We start from the raw sequence: 16,290 nt of genomic DNA, 5'->3' as shown, positions 1-16,290 counted from the left end.
GATAGGATACCACCTAGGTCAAAGGGTGATTGGTGTCTTGGGGTGATTTTATGATGGTACTTCATTCCCTAATCATCTGCTTTATGCCCAGAAATGGCTGGGGTATCTTTAAGATGGAGCCTGGCTGTGTTCAATCTCTCCGGACCAGGGGCTTTTTGCTTGCTTAAAGCAAGAAGCTTTCCCCCTACCCTTCCCCTAGCCTGGAGGCTGTACTGGGAATCCTCCCAGCAGATTTCAGGTTTTTTGTTCCCTTGAACTCTTTTTTGCTTGGCTTGTTTTCCTTTTGGGCCTCCCCGGGGAGCCAGCAGGACAGCCCCAAACCCAAGACCTAGGAGGACCTGAAGCAACAGGAGAAAAACATTAAAATCCACCAACTTGGGCTGCTGTGAGGAGGGGACCCACACCAGAAATTCAACAGATTTCCCATTTGCTTCGCTCTGGGCTGCTACATGAACTCCTCTTCCCCTTCCTGGAGACAAAAAGGACCAGTCGTCATTTTGTTTTCCAGGCCACATGGTCAGTCCAAGTAATTTTCTTCCCTTAACATTTTTTGTTTGGTTTTTTGAAGTTTTTTTGTTGTTGTTCTGATGTGGGGATGTGTGGGTGGGTGGAGAGTAAGAAGTTCTGGGAGTTCATATCTAGCATTTATTCAATCCTTTTCTGTGCATTCTGTGCATCCTTTTCTGTGCACATGCCCCTTGCCCCCCCCCCCCTTTTTTTTTGGTTAATAAATTTATTTGGGATTTTTTCACTTTGATACCCACTGGCATCAATTTCTCTCATTGGCAGAAGAAAAGAGAGGGAGTTATTGAAGCTCTTTTCAGAGCCAATGCTCATTCCAGGGACTTTTCTCCAGAAACTTGTCTCCAAAACCAAGACAATTGGTCTTTTAAAATGTTGCTAATTAATAAATAAATGAAAGAGAGAGACAGAGGAAGAAAACTAGCTGGAACAGGGCAGACACACCTCAGCAGGGGCTGAACAGCACCTGCAGCAAGCAGACACTTGAAATAGCTGTGGCATTGCAGCTGGTCCAAAACAGGTTGTGGTAATTATGGTTATTTTGAGTCCCACACCACGTCCATCTAACTGTGTCTAAACACTACTTCAGGCTGTAGCTCTGGGTGTGTTTCAAGCACAGGATCTTTTTTCCATTTCATTAGGATGAGAGGGCTTGGAAGAAAAAGGCAAAATGCTATTTACCTCAAATGTTGTTCCTCTAAGAAGGTTTTATGAAGGAAGGTCTGCATCCCTCCAGCTCCTGCCACAGGGATGAGAGCTGCAGCTGAGCGCTGGAGTCTTCATTTGACTTTTAGAGTCCCTTGAGAAGAAAAAAAAAACCAAACCTGTGATGAATATCTTACAGTGTTGGCTTTCACAATTGTTAGAGTGAATACTATGTGTTTTACAGTGCTGACTTTTGGAAGAGAAGTTTTGCTAAAGTTTAGAGTTCTTTTAATGTGAATGTTGTATTGTAATACCAATGCTGGTGAAGCGTTGTTGAAATGTTAACATTTAACCAAGAAAGCAATCCAAACCTGTTGAATGTATCAAAAATAACAAATGACCCTGACTAAGGCCACTGCACATGCTCCAAAAAGGCAGGACAGAGGAGGAACCATGTTAAAATGTTTGAATATATGTGACCATTTTATGAATATGTAGTTGGCTGATGCAATGCCCAGGGTATATAGGGTGTTCACTGGAGTGCCTCTGGCTGTGGCTAAGCACCCAGCACTGTTCTTTTTCCTTTATTGACTTTGTCCCCTCTTGTCCCTTATTAAATTTTCTTTAAATTTTAACAGACTAGTAGGCTTTGTTTCTCACAAACCTAAACCAAATAAATACTGGGGAAGTGGGGTTTCTTTTCTTTTCAACAGCCTTGTCCCTCAACCTGCTTTATGGAAAAAAGAGAGCAGTTTATTTTAACTTTTTCTCTGAACTGCAAAGAGGCATCCTATTAAACTACATAAATTGTAATACTTTTTGAAATGCACTTTTCTAACCCTTCCTTGGTCTGAAAACTTTCTTATGTGACCATTATGAGAATGTGGTGAACAATGCTATGAAAAACAAAGCAATGTATTGTTCCTTGTAGGCTCATATTTCCTGTAGATCTGCCACCAACAACATGAGCTATTCTGGATCCTGCCTAGAAGTGCAACTGAAAGCTGCTTGTTTAATTCTATTGATTTGGGGTGATGGCAACAGTAACATGTTAAAACTTCTCTATATTTTTATGTGTTGGCTACACACATAGAGATTACACCCAAACCCATCTATCATTCCCAGGGGCTCCATTGCCTCTCACATCTTGCACAATCATTTATGGAAGTGCAAACTGAATCTAAAATGCTGCTAACACAGACTGTGGCTACTGTACACCAACTCTGTGCTGATATAAATGACTATAACAAGACACCAGACAATGGAGAATCTGCCTAAACTGCAGTGATGACCATTTTTTTTTTTTTCAACAGCACAATGGGAACACAAATATTATATGTTTCAAAGAGGACTTGTGCAGCAAGATTTTTCACGGTAACAGTTCCAATGAGTCCAAAGCACACAGAGCTAAATTTGATGTCAGTAGGAAATAAGTATGAATAGGGAGTGTTACTTAGTTATTTTTGTTAATGTTTTCCAGACCTTACACATTCACTCTACATTTTTTAGCAAACTTGATCATTTTGGCATCAACTCAATCCCTAGATAGGTTTGTTCTATATGGAGCAGACACACACATGCAGTTGCAGTTAACAGTCAAATACAGAAGCTTACAATAACCATCTAGCTAACTATTAATGGTTGTTTAACAGTGGGCTTAGAAGGATGGATCTGAAATCTGTCTTCATGTGAAAAATGGATTGTTAGACTCTCAGGGGAACAAACTCTTCGAAAGGTTTCATTTTCACAGGTAGAAGCCAAAATACTTGGGTGGAATTGGCTCTAGAAAGCTGGAGGAATTACCTTAGAGACATTCAGAACTCCTGCAGTGGATTTGGAGTCCATTGAAGCTGATGATTTTCACAGGCAAATCATTAATTTTTCATAACAGACTGAGAGAATCTGCCTTGATGGTTGCACATCAAAATATCTCATCAAGTACAATATTAAACAGCAGAAAGAAAAGGAAGAATAATTTTTCCCTAAGTCAGATGTCTCTCCTTCTTGCTCCTGCCCCTGAGGTATCCCTGTAAGGGAAACTGCTTATCCCAGAATCAACTGGCCAAACACAGCAGCATCAGTCACAGACAGTGCCTGTATTTCACATGCATTTAAACTTATTTCTCCTTATTTCACTTCTCCACATTGCATCTAAGTTTGTTGTTAAATCAAGAGCCGTCTCACTTAACCATTAGTCTAGAATGCAAACAGTACTCATTAGATTAATTAGAACGTGGCCATCCACCAGAGCCCCAGTCACTACAACTCTCCCTCGTGCTCAGCTGGCTTGAGTCAGTGTGGGCGTGACCTGAAAACTGTTCTGTGGAAATGGCTTTGTGCCCTTCTTGTAAAGGATGCCTTACACAGAATAAAATCAAAATACCAGTAGGTTAGTCTGGACGGTGCCATTTCTTCCCTTTGGGTAAAATCTGTGATTACAATGAATGCACACCAAAAACAAGTGTTGCTTTGTTTTTCTTGCCCTTCTTTTCTCCTTGTCATCCACCATACAATACACCAAAGCAAATTATTGCTGCTTTCTGCTCTGGGCATTGCCCATGTGGTGGGGAACAGAGAGCAGGCCAGGACAAGAATTTGGTCACCAGGACAGTCTAGTGGCCCTGCAGTAATGCAGACATGCACTAGATCATCTTTTACACAAATGGAGCTCCTCATAAAGCAAGCCCCTACTGAAGCTTGAGTATAGAATTCTCCATATGGAAGCATCAATTCAATATTAGATTTTGAGACTTTTTTTTTTTTTTTTTTTTTTTTTTTTTTTGCCAGATGCTTGAGGAAAAGCTTGGCAAAAGCTGTGTTTCCAAGTCCTGCTTAGCAGCCAGCACCTGAGCTCAGAGCAACCCTTAGTGCTGGGGCCATCTAGTGGGAGAGGAGGCACGGACAGGGAGGCCAGGACACGCTCTGCACCCGGATTTTTCATCCTATTCAGCTTTGGTGTGGCCGCCAGATACCTGGGCCGACGGAACAATGAGCAGCAGATCACTGCCAGCATTGCAAACAAAGGACAGCACGACTGAGGGCTACTTTAGAAAAAGAGAAAATGTGAAGCAGCCGCTGAGGAAAGCAGGCTGTCCCCATGCAGCAGGAACCAAACAGTCAAGGCAGAGAGTTTCAAAGAGGATGAAGACAGGGAACACAAAATATGGCATGATTTTGTGGATGCAAGCCTGCTGTCACAGGCTATTCCAGTTTGTTTGCTCATACTAATCCTGTCAACTCACAGGGAAAATGTAGTAGGGTGAAAGGCTTGTGCAAACCTCTCCCACTTGGCTTACGCTGCTCAATACAGCTACGGGATCAACTTTTGGGGTTGACTTTTAGTTAATCAAGGATTTATTGAACCACTGTGGAAGATTATGCTAATACCTAGTCAGTGTTCACAGGCATAGAGTGCAAGAAAACGGAACCTAGAGATTGGAGAATTAAGCCCATTAAGTTTTGGGTGCCAGAATTTGCATCTGCAAGTTAAGAGGAAGAACAGTGGGGTTCAAACAAACAAAAAGCCCAAGACCCAGCAGTAAGACTTCACAGAATGAAGAGGCACTGAAATAAAACTATTGTCTTTTGTGAAACAAGGGAGAGAACCTTCCTCTTCTGACAGCACAAGACTGATGACATAGCTGATGTTTTAGCTAAATTAGACCTGGCACCATAAGAAAATTAGGTAAGTTTTACTCTGAGCAAGGTGCTTGCACATTTGTTTTCCACGTATTAATTTAGCTGAAGTATTACAGTACAAACAGAGGAACTGGAATAAAAAGAAGGTGTAAAACCAGAACACTTATTTACAGCTAATTAATACATAAAATGCTAACTCATAATGCTGACAAAGCATATTTCCACATCCCTTTCTGGAATTTTAGATCTACTGAGAAACAGATAATTTCTTACTATATATATATATATATATATATATATATACACATATATATATATATATATATATATAAAATAACAGCGCCATAATCTGCCATTTTTTTTTTCTCAAAACTTTGCAAGCTGCAACATATAAAAATGGAACCAAGGCATGAGATTGATCAGGTATATCTTTTTATTCAACTTTGCATCATTATAACACTACATAGAAACACTGAGAATACTAAAAAAAGTTGTGGCTCAGTAAGATAGAAATATCTAGAAAGAGGGATCTGCAGAGGATATATCTTAGTTCAGCAATCTTAAAGGATGCTTAGATTTCTGAAGAAGCTCCATTTTTTCTCCACTGGAGCTGCAGATGTGTTCTCTTTACCCCTTTTAAGACTTCTTTTGTGCTGGGATTTTGTGGGAACTCAGCAGATCCCTCTGGATGTCCAGAGTTGCTGAGAACCCCGTCGGGGGGCTCGGAGACCCTGGCATTCTGCCCGAACACCTGGGGATTTGATTTGAGCCTTCCAATGAATTGCCAGCCTGGCATGGGGATGTGAAAGACACACAGGTTTGAATGGTGTATTAATAAAGTATTCACAGGGTGAAAATATAGATTTTAGGATTTTTGGTATAGGGGTTATGGGGACAAGATGGAGGAATCAGGGCGTGTCCAGTCCTTCTTTCTTCTTCTTGTTCTCCATTTTCTGCTGTGATGTTGGCACTTGGGGATTGGCTTAGAGTAGAAGTGCACTGTCTAACATAGGTGATAGGTATTGGGAATTAAAAGTAAATATGATATACGAAGTTTGTAGTATAAAAGGACGACACTGCCTCGGGGGTGGTCAGAGTGCCTGTGGCTGCCTTGCTGTGCAGACCTTGGCTGGGCAAAAAGAAAATTTTGTAGATAAGAAATAATAAACAACCTGAAGACCGAAAAAGCAAAGAGTCCAGACTCATTCTTCAGAGTGCGGGCTGCTGCAGAACCATCCCACAGATCTCGGGGCAGAGAACAGACAGCTGACCTGGGTGGGCTCCAGGCAGGCAGCTCCCAGGCTGGGATTGCTCCCAGGAGGACATTGATAAACCCCTTGGGAAGCAGCCAGAACAGCCCAAAGAAGCAGCAGCCACTCTCAAGGCCATCCAGAGAGCTGCTGCCGAAGAGACTCGCAGCAGAACAGCCCGGAGGGAGCCAGAAGGCGCCCTGGATCCTCTCTCCTGTGAACTGCTGGCCGGTGACCAGGAATCTCTGGACTGCCCTGACGACTCAGATTTGGTAAGAAAGTCAAAATTAAGAACATGGGGGGCACACATTCCCAAGAACAGTTAAGGATTTTGTCCGCCTTACAGGGCGTGGCAGAGGCACATCCCATTGCAATTTCAAAGAAAGAACTTAGAGATCTTTTGTTATGGGCACGCTGTAATTATCCGGACTCGGAGACAAGTCTGTTGTTTGAAGTGGGATTCTGGCAATAAATTAACAGGCATCTTTATCATTCAGCTACTAGAAAGGATGAAACGGCCACGAAACTTTTACCACCTGCACGGGTGATACTGGAGGTACCCTCAGCAAAATCTAGGAGGGTTGCCAAACAGCAGCTTGTTAAAACGCCCACAGGGGCAGAGGGAGGGGAGCAAAGACTGAAACGGAGGTTGGCTCTTGTTCCAATTGTCCCAGGGAAACAGAAACAGCTCCCATAGAAGGGGAGCAGGAAGGAACTTCATCACATCCGATTCCCTCATTACCCCGAAAGCCCACGGGACCCTCCAAAATGCCCAGAATCCCCAGATACTTCAGGGTTATCGGGCTCCGACTCAGACACCCCCTCACTCCCGGGAGAGCTCAGGGTTGAAACTTCCCCAAGCGAAATCAAGGAATCGGGACTGCGCCATTATCGGGGCGCGTCCTCCCGATTCGCAGGAGCCAAAGGGACGTAGGGTAGGGAAAACAGCAGAGTCGGGCCGGGGGGCCGAAGTGGGACCAGAGGGGGCAAAGCTCTCTGGCGGCGGGCGCGGTCCCGCGGGCGGCGGCCTCAGGCGGCGGCGGGGGCAGCGGCGGGGGGGGGGGGGGGGGAAGGACCCGGTGGGAGACCCGGGAGCTGACGCGGTTTGCGCGGGCGCGGTGCCGGTGGCAGCGGCGGCGATTTCAGGCGGCGCGGTGCCAAGAGCGCGGGCACGGCGCGGAACTCGCCAGACACCCGGGGGGGCTCCCAGGCCGTGCCCACAGCGTCAGACGCGGGGGACGAGCCCGGCGGGGCAGCTGCACAGTCCCAGCCGGCACCCGTAGGCAGGCGCGCGGTGATGACGCCGTACCCGGGACACGGAGATCTGCCCGAATCGCAGCGCGGGCAGAAGCCCAGCGGGAATTGCGCGCGCCGGTGGGGATGCGGATACAGTGCCGGGGGAAGAGGAGGGGATTCGGGAACGGATCAAACCGGGAGGGGAACACCGGAGGCGGAACGGGACGGGGACAGTGACGTCAGTCCAGGGGAGGCAGGAGGCGTGCCCCAGATCGCGCGTGCGCAGGCGGGTCCGCTCCCCTGTGACGGCGCGGGCGGGGAAGGGGCGTGCTCGGGGCTCGGTCACATCCCGGGGCTCCGCCCCCTCCCCGGTTCCCGTCCCTCCAGTCCCACTCACATCGTGCTTTAGCAACAATAGCCCATCAAATTCCCAAAAATAGGAATGCTTTACATTAGGTACAAGAACTGTGACAACCTGGCTAGCTGTGCCATGAAGCTTCAGTATTTTCCAAAACTGAAACCACATATTCTTCTTCAGCCAGCTGAACCTTGGTTTCCTGCAGATCTTTCTGTGTTTCTTCCAGTTCTTTCTCCTTGATCTGCAAATCTGTTTTACACTGTTCATTTTTACTGGTCTTAAACCTAAACTACAGGTTTGTATAGTGTTTGTAACAACTGCAAATATCAAGCCAACAGCATTCTCACTGTAATAATTGCTTGCTTCTCCTCTCAAAAGATAAGAGCAAACACCATTACAGCACAAGGAAAAGAATCCCACTGAACAAACAAAACCAGATAGACGGAGAAGAGCCAGTAATAGAGGAGTTACATGTACCAGCAAATTAATACCTACATTTCTCTTCAACAAGGAGCTCCAATTTTTGTGTCATTTGTTAAAAGGAAGCTCATCACCTCTCTCATTCTTCATTCCTAAGCAGATAGATACCTGTCAGCTGAGATGATATCATTTTACAAGCAGATTCTGTGCTGAAAAATCAGCAAAAAAATATAGTAGTAGACATGAAAACAGCTTTAAAAATAAGTACTGCAACATGCAGTTTCACATACATTATTTCAAATTCCTGACTTCAAGGATTAGGAAGCTTCCATTCTTGATTAATTGGGGAACTTTAAAACCACCAACAACAAAAACAATCTTCTGACTGTTCTTTCTTCAAACTTTTTTCCTCCTTTTGACAGGAGGAATGAATTTCTTCCATTTTTTGGCAGATTGAAGCCACAGTTGAAAAACATCACTTACCCTTTTCACTTCTTCCTCCATGACACTGATTTTTGTGACTATACTCTGTAATTTGTTCTTCCTGGACTGTCAGCTTTCCACTAAGGCTCTCAAGCAAGGATTAAAATAAATGAACCAATTAGTCAAGTAAGAGGTAGTTTTAAGATTTACACTACATTTCCAGTAATTTTGGAAGATTCTATATGAATAGCAAGGGAATTTCACTTAAGGCAGAGAAGATTTAAGGCATTTTCCATTGTAAACTTTCTGTGCAAACCAGCCCTATTAAAAGTGAAGTATATCAAGTTTACTTTCCTGTATTAGCTTCCACTGAAAGAAAAAAAAAAGGCTGCATGTGTGAATCTGCATGCTGGCTAATGCTTATGGTAAGTTCCAGACATACAAAAATTTCTCAGTGCAAACCTATTCGATTTTATCTGTACAATCATTAATTTTGAAAGAACAAGTTGAGCAAACAGTTAAGTTTTCCTAACTATCTTGAACTTCCTGGATTAACAATATATCTGAAAGTATTTCTGTATAAGTATAGGTATCAATATATGAGATTTGTTGTTAATTATTTTATAGAAATTTTACAGACATACTCAAAGGTTTCAACAGAAAGATAGACTCCACTTTTCTCTCGAGCAGCAGCAAGGTCTCACTTCAGATGCTCAATCTCTTCAGTGTATTCCTGCATAAAGAAACCACCACAGGTAAACATTTCTATTTTGGTTTTGATGTTCAGCTTAACAGATACTTCACAAAGGTAGTTTTGCATTAGCACAGGAGCACAGCACCTCACCTCTGTTCTAAGTTCAGTATAGCACCATTTCAATTCACATCATTGGCTCTCTGTAGAGCATTGAAACTTTCCATTTGAAGGTCATACTTGGGTGCATTTAGCAGCTTCCAATAACCTTCCTTAACCCCATTTTTGGTGTCCCTAACCCCATTTTGTTGTCCCTAACCCCACTTTTGTTGTCCCTAACACCATTTTTGATTTCTCCAACCCCATTTTCATTGTCCCTGACCCCATTTTTGGTGTTCCTAACACCATTTTTTGTGTCCCTAACCCCATTTTTGGTGTTGCTAACCTCGTTTTCACTGTCCCTGACCCCATTTTCATTGTTCCTGACCTCATTTTCGGTGTCCCTAACACCATTTTTGGTGTCCCTAACCCCATTTTCGGGGTCTCTAACCCCATTTCTGCCCTCCAGGAGGACATGCAGGGCTGGCTGCGGGCACTGGCACCAGCGCTCAGGAGCACACCGAGCTGGTCTGGTGGCAGCAGGGCCTCCTCACCACCTCCTCCCCCGGTGTGACCCCGATGGAAATGAACCCCCCAAAACCATGAGCCCTGGGTGTGGGGTCCCAAGCCCCGATTTTGGGGTCCAGGCCTCCCCAAACTCTAATCTGGGGGTCCCAGCACCCTCTGAACCTTGGTTTTGTAGTCCTGGCCACCCCCAAAACCTTAATTTTGGGGTCCTGGTCCCCCAGAATCTGAGTTTGGGGTCCTGGCTCCCCCAAAACCCAAATTTTGAGGTCCTGCTCCCCCCCCTTTCCCCCAGCACAAGCCATAGAAAACCGGGGGGGGGCCCAGTGCCGCCATTGTAGAAATGTAATAAAGCACTCGCTGTACCCCAAAACTGGCCTGGGGGATTTTGAGGAGTCCTGGGGGAGGTTTTGAGCAGACCAGGAGGGGTTTGGGGCTTCCTGGGGAGGAGTTGGGATGTCCTGGGGGCGCTTGGGGACATCCTGGGTGGGTTTTGAGATGTCTTGGGGGAATTTGGGCAGTCCTGGGGGAGTTAGGAGCATCCTGCGGGGGAGCTGGGATGTCCTGGAGGGAATTTGGGGGAGTCCTGGGGGGCTTTGGGGGCATCCTGTGGGGAGGTTGGGATGTCCTGGGGGGAATTTGGGGGAGTCCTTCGGGGTTTGGGGAAGTCCTGGGGGTTTTCGGGGTTCCATCCCTTTCCTTGGGGAGAGATTGAAGAGGAGGAGGGAGGGAAGAGAAGGAGGTGGGGAAAGAGAGGAGGAGGGAGGGAAAGGAAGGGATGGAAGAGGAGGAGGTGTGGTTGGGTAGGAGGAGGAGGACGAGGGGGGATGGAAGAGGAGGAGCGGGAGGAAGAGGAAAAGGAGGGACAAAGGCGGATCAAGTCTGACTTGAGGGATCCACGCTTTCGAGCCCTGCCTGTGGGATCATCGCCCCCAGGTCGCGCAGGTGAGCGGGGAGGGAGCTCGGCCCAGATATCCCCGAGGGGCTCTGGGTTGGGGTTTTTTTGGGGAGGGGGATGTTTGGAGAATGAAGAAGTCCAAAGTTGAGCGGAAAAGGCCCCTTGGGGGGACATCGGGGGGTGCCGGGGAGCGCTGCCATTGGCGGGACCTCGAGAACCTGGGCAGGGGGGACTCCTTGGAGCCCCTGCAGCCCAAAGCAGAGAATGAGGGGAGAAGGGAGCCCGGCAGCCCAAAAAGCCCCGGCATCCCGAAATGGGGAGAGCGAAGAGGGGGGAGCGCGTCCCCGGGGACGCCCTGAGGGGATCTCCTTGCCCTTGCCTGTGGCACGGAGGCAAATCCCATTTTATCCTTGCCCTTCCTCCCCCAGAGCAGGAGCTGAGCATGGAGAGCAGGGAGGACAAATGCCCGCGGCAGGACCTGGTGGAAGAGGCCGTTTCCAGCGGCTCCACGGCGCAGGAAGCCAACGGGGAGGAAAAGCCCCGGGGATCCCACACGAGGAGGGGCTGCAAAGGCAGATCGCGGGGATCTGAGGGGGAAAGAGCCAGCCTGGGCCGGGAAGGCAGCCAAAGATCGAGCCAGAGCTCGGAGCTGGTGCTCCATGAGCAGCTCCATGATAGGGAGAAGCCCCACACGTGCGTGGAGTGTGGGAAGAGCTTCAGGTGGAACTCCAAGCTCATCGAGCATAAGATGATCCACACTGAAGAACGGCCCTACGAGTGTGGGGAGTGTGGGAAGAGCTTCAGCTTCAGTTCCAGCCTGATCAAGCACCGGAAAATCCACACTGGGGAACGGCCCCATGAGTGTGGGGAGTGTGGGAAGACTTTCAGGACGAGCACCCACCTGATCAGCCATCGGATGACCCACACTGGTGAGAGACCCTACAAGTGTGGAGAGTGTGGACAGAGCTTCAGCCGCAAGTCCAACCTGATGCGGCACCAGGTGATCCACACGGGGGAGAAGCCCTACCAGTGTGGGGAGTGTGGGAAGAGCTTCAGGTGGAGCTCCGACCTAGTCAAGCACCAGATGATCCACACTGGTGAGAGGCCCCACGAGTGTGGGGAATGTGGGAAGAGCTTCAGCTGCAGCTCCCACCTGACCAGCCACCAGAGGACCCACACTGGGGAAAGGCCCTATGAGTGTGGGGAATGTAGGAAGAGATTCAGCTGCAACTCCAGCCTGGTAAAGCACCAGAGGACCCACACTGGGGAACAGCCCTATGACTGTGGGGAGTGTGGGAAGAGCTTCAGCCAGAGCTCTGACCTGATCAAGCACCAGAGGATCCACACTGGGGAACGGCCCTACAAATGTGGGGAGTGTGGGAAGAGCTTCAGGTCAAGCTCTGACCTGATCAAGCACCAGAGAATCCACACTGGGGAACGGCCCTATGAGTGTGGGGAGTGTGGGAAGAGCTTCAGGGACCATGACACCTTGATCAGACACCGAAAGATCCACACTAAGGAGAGGCCTTTCAAGTGTTTCGAGTGTGGGAATAGCTTTCGGTTCAACTCTCATCTCGTCCTGCACAATCTGAGTCACACAGAGGAGAAGCCCTTCTTCTGCCCCGACTGTGGGAAGGGATTCAAGTACAACTCCCAACTCGTTGTCCACCAGCGAATCCACACCGGAGAGAGGCCCTACGAGTGTGGGGAATGTGGGAAGAGCTTCTCACAGAGCTCTCACTTGACCCGACACCAATGCAGCCACCGGTAAGGGAAGACCTGCGAGTGCCCCGAGTGCGGGAAGAGCTTCGTGCGCTGCTCCAGCTCCATCCCCCACTGGAGGAACCACATACCTTGTGATCCATGTTGGAAACACACCTGGCTGCTTCTCCTTTTGGTTTGGCCCTAATTTTTTTATTTTCTCCTCTCTCTGCACTCCAAAAGCCTAGATGGATGGATCTGTCACCTCAAAACCACTCAAACACCAGTGAAAACAGCTCAGTCTTAAAGGAAAAGAGTTCAGCTCCACATCAAAGTGGCTTTTTCCCCACTCAAAAAAACTCTGGCTTGTGACAAACTCACTCGATTCCACAGCCAATGGAGTGAGATGGGGTTGGGAGGAGATTGGGAGAAGTGGGATCCCAATTTCGACCCGTGGGATGGGGATTGTGTGGGGCTGGGTGTGTGAGATGTATTTGATAGCAAATAAAACTCTCAGACTTAGTGATTTCTTTCCCGTTCATGTTCAGTCCGTTGCAGTTCTGTTTGCAGAGTGCCGCCTCCCAGAGTGTCCCCTCACGGTTCCGCCCTTTCCCTGCCGCCTTTCCCCTCGCCGTTCCAGCCGGTTAGGGGGGAAGAGCAGGGGGAGAAGGAAGAGGAGGGATGAAGGCGGAGAGAGAGCAGCGATGGGAGGAGAAAGAGGTGGGGTTAGGGAGGAGGAGAAGGGATGAAAGGGGAGGGATGGAAGAGGAGAAGGAGGTGGAGATAACACAGAGGAGCGGAAAGGGCGATGGAAGAGGAGGAGCGGGAGGAAGAGGAAAAGGAGGGACAAAGGCGGATCGAGGCTGAGCTCCAGCGGCGGCGCGGTCGAAGTCCCCACCTGTGGGATCATCGCCATCGCTCCCCCCATCGCGCAGGTGAGTGGGGAGGGGGAGCGATGGAAGAATGAAGAAGTCCAAGGCTGAGCGGAAAAGGCCCCTTGGGGGGACATCGGGGGGTGCCGGTGCTGTCCTGCGGGGACGCCCTGAGGGGATCTCCTTGCCTGTGGCACGGAGGCAAATCCCATCCTGTCCTTGTCTTTCCTCCCCCAAAGCAGGAGCTGAGCATGGAGAGCAGGGAGGACAAATGCCCGCGGCAGGACCTGGTGGAAGAGGCCGTTTCCAGCGGCTCCACGGCGCAGGAAGCCAACGGGGAGGAAAAGCCCCGGGGATCCCACACGAGGAGGGGCTGCAAAGGCAGATCGCGGGGATCTGAGGGGGAAAGAGCCAGCCTGGGCCGGGAAGGCAGCCAAAGATCGAGCCAGAGCTCGGAGCTGGTGCTCCATGAGCAGCTCCATGATAGGGAGAAGCCCCACACGTGCGTGGAGTGTGGGAAGAGCTTCAGGTGGAACTCCGACCTGATCAAGCACCAGAGGACCCACACTGGAGAACGGCCCTACATGTGTGGAAAGTGTGGAAAGAGCTTCAGCCGGAACTGCCACCTGATCCAGCATCAGTTGGTCCACACGGGGGAGAAGCCCTATGAGTGTGGGGAGTGTGGGAGGAGCTTCAGGTGGAGCTCCGACCTGATCAAGCATCAGATGATCCACACTGGGGAGAAGCCCTATGAGTGTGGGGAGTGTGGGAAGACTTTCAGGTTGAGCACCCATCTGATCAGGCACCAGGTGACCCACACTGGGGAGAAGCCCTATGAGTGTGGGGAATGTGGGAAGCGCTTCGGACAAAGAGAGAGCCTGATCCAGCACCAGAGGACCCACACTGGGGAGAAGCCCTACGAGTGTGGGCAGTGTGGGAAGAGCTTCACCCAGCGCTCCAGCCTGATCCAGCACCAGCTGACCCACACTGGGGAACGGCCACATGAGTGTGGGCAGTGTGGGAAGAGGTTTCCAACCACCTCCAGTCTCGTCTTGCACCAGCGGATTCACACAGACGAGAAGCCCTTCCTCTGCCCCGACTGTGGGAAGGGATTCAGGCAGAACTCCAACCTCATCCAACACCGGCGCATCCACACTGGAGAGAGGCCCTACGAGTGTGGGGAATGTGGGAAGAGCTTCAGACTGAACTCCCACCTGATCAGCCACCAGGTCACCCACACCGGGGAGAGGCCCTTCCAGTGTGTTGAGTGTGGGAAGAGCTTCAGCTGGAGCTCTGACTTGATAAAGCACCAGAAGACCCACGATGCTGAGAGGCCCTATGACTGTGGGGAGTGCGGCAAGAGCTTCAGCCACCATTGCACCCTGATCAGGCACCAGAGGAGCCACACTGGGGAGAAGCCCTATGAGTGTTCTGAGTGTGGGAAGGGCTTTACGAGCAGCTCCAAACTCCTCCGACACTATTGGGTTCACACAGAGGAGAGGCCCTTCCAATGCCCTGAGTGTGGGAAGGGATTCAGGCAGAACTCCCAACTCATCACCCACCGGCGCATCCACACTGGGGAGAGGCCCTACGAGTGTCCCCAGTGTGGGAAGAGCTTCTCCAGCAGCTCCAACTTGAGCAAACACCAACGGAGGCACCAGTAAGGGAAGCCCTGCGAGTGCCCTGGAAGAGCTGTGTGCGCTGCTCCAGCTCCATGCCCCACTGGAGGAGGTACTTTGGGCACAGCCCTGGTCACTCACATGCCCTGTGGTCCGTGTTGGGAACACACCTGGTTGCTTAGCCTTTTGGTTTGTCCTTAATTTCTTTCTCTTCTCGATCTCTTTGCAATCCAGAAGCCAATATCGAGATATCTGTCACCTCAAAACCACTCAAATCCCAGTGAAAACAGCTCAGTCTTTCCCCAAAAAGGCTCAATCCCACCTCAAGAAAACTCAGTGCCATACCAAACTAACTAGATTCCACAGCCACTGAGATGGCTGAGATGGGGTTGGGACGAGACTGGGAGAAGTGGGATCCCAATTTGGAGCGGTGGGATGGGGATTGTGTGTAGGTGGGTGTGTGGGATGTATTTGATAGCAAATAAAACTCTCAGACTTACTGCTTTCTCTCCTGTTTATTTTCAGTCCATTGCAGTTCTGGCCTTTCATGCTGGCATTTGTCCTTGCACCAGCCCCCTGCCCACACCTGTTCTGCCCCCTCCCAGTGGGGCTCAGCCTTCAGCTCTGCTGGGTGTGCCAGTGCATCTCCCTCCTGCAACTCTGGGATATGCTGTCTCTGTTCAAGAGCATCACTAGATTTTATAAAGAGTGCTGGTGACCTCTGGTGTGCTTGAATCTATTGTCAGAGTGACATCAGGTGGGAAATGCTGGTAGTGGAGCAGGACTTCTTTTTAAGAAGTTACTTTGCACCCAAAAGTAAGTTCCCCCCTACAGAACATAGAAAATCAGCTCAGTTCTTCCGAAATCAAAAAATCCTAAAAAAATTGTAACTTTCCATAATCTGAAAGCGAGCAATGACCTCCCTCTTCAAGAGCATTACCAAGATTAATATCCAATGAAGTTGTATTTTAATTATTTCTTGCCACTGTAAATTCTTCACAGATGAAATGAGAAAGAGTGAGGCACAGCAGCGCAGCTGAGGGACAGAGCTCAGCACAGTGGAGTTTCCTCTTTTAGTCACACAGGAATGAAGCTTCAGCATCAGCTCCTGTGGGGGCTGGAGGTGACAGTGGTCATACTGAAGGGCTGGCTGCTGAGAATGTTTCTTTCCTGGTCCTTCTGGTGATAGTAATTGTATTTTAATTTACTATTAGGACTACAGGCTCCTCATTAAAAGGCAGAGCAGTTAAAACACAACACTACATCAATATGTTTATAATAATTGCTGTCACAGGCTGCCCACATGCATTACTATGCAAGAATTTCATATGATCAAGGCATAAAGAACAATTGTATTTCTTTCTGAAAGCTATCCAGAATTGCTGCAGACAA

The 16,290-nt window shown here is 48.9% G+C and overlaps 1 pseudogene; it reads left to right on the top strand.

Annotated features, from left to right (window-relative positions):
- The first annotated feature begins 10,677 nt into the window (after positions 1-10,677).
- Positions 10,678-15,395, top strand: LOC131096706 (zinc finger protein 850-like; annotated as a pseudogene).
- The last annotated feature ends 895 nt before the right edge of the window (positions 15,396-16,290 follow it).

Source organism: Melospiza georgiana, chromosome 2 (assembly GCF_028018845.1).
Source record: "Melospiza georgiana isolate bMelGeo1 chromosome 2, bMelGeo1.pri, whole genome shotgun sequence".
NCBI classification, from domain to species: Eukaryota; Metazoa; Chordata; class Aves; order Passeriformes; family Passerellidae; genus Melospiza; species Melospiza georgiana.
The sequence above is the reverse complement of the archived record's forward strand: the minus strand, read 5'-3'. Positions and strand labels throughout refer to the sequence as shown.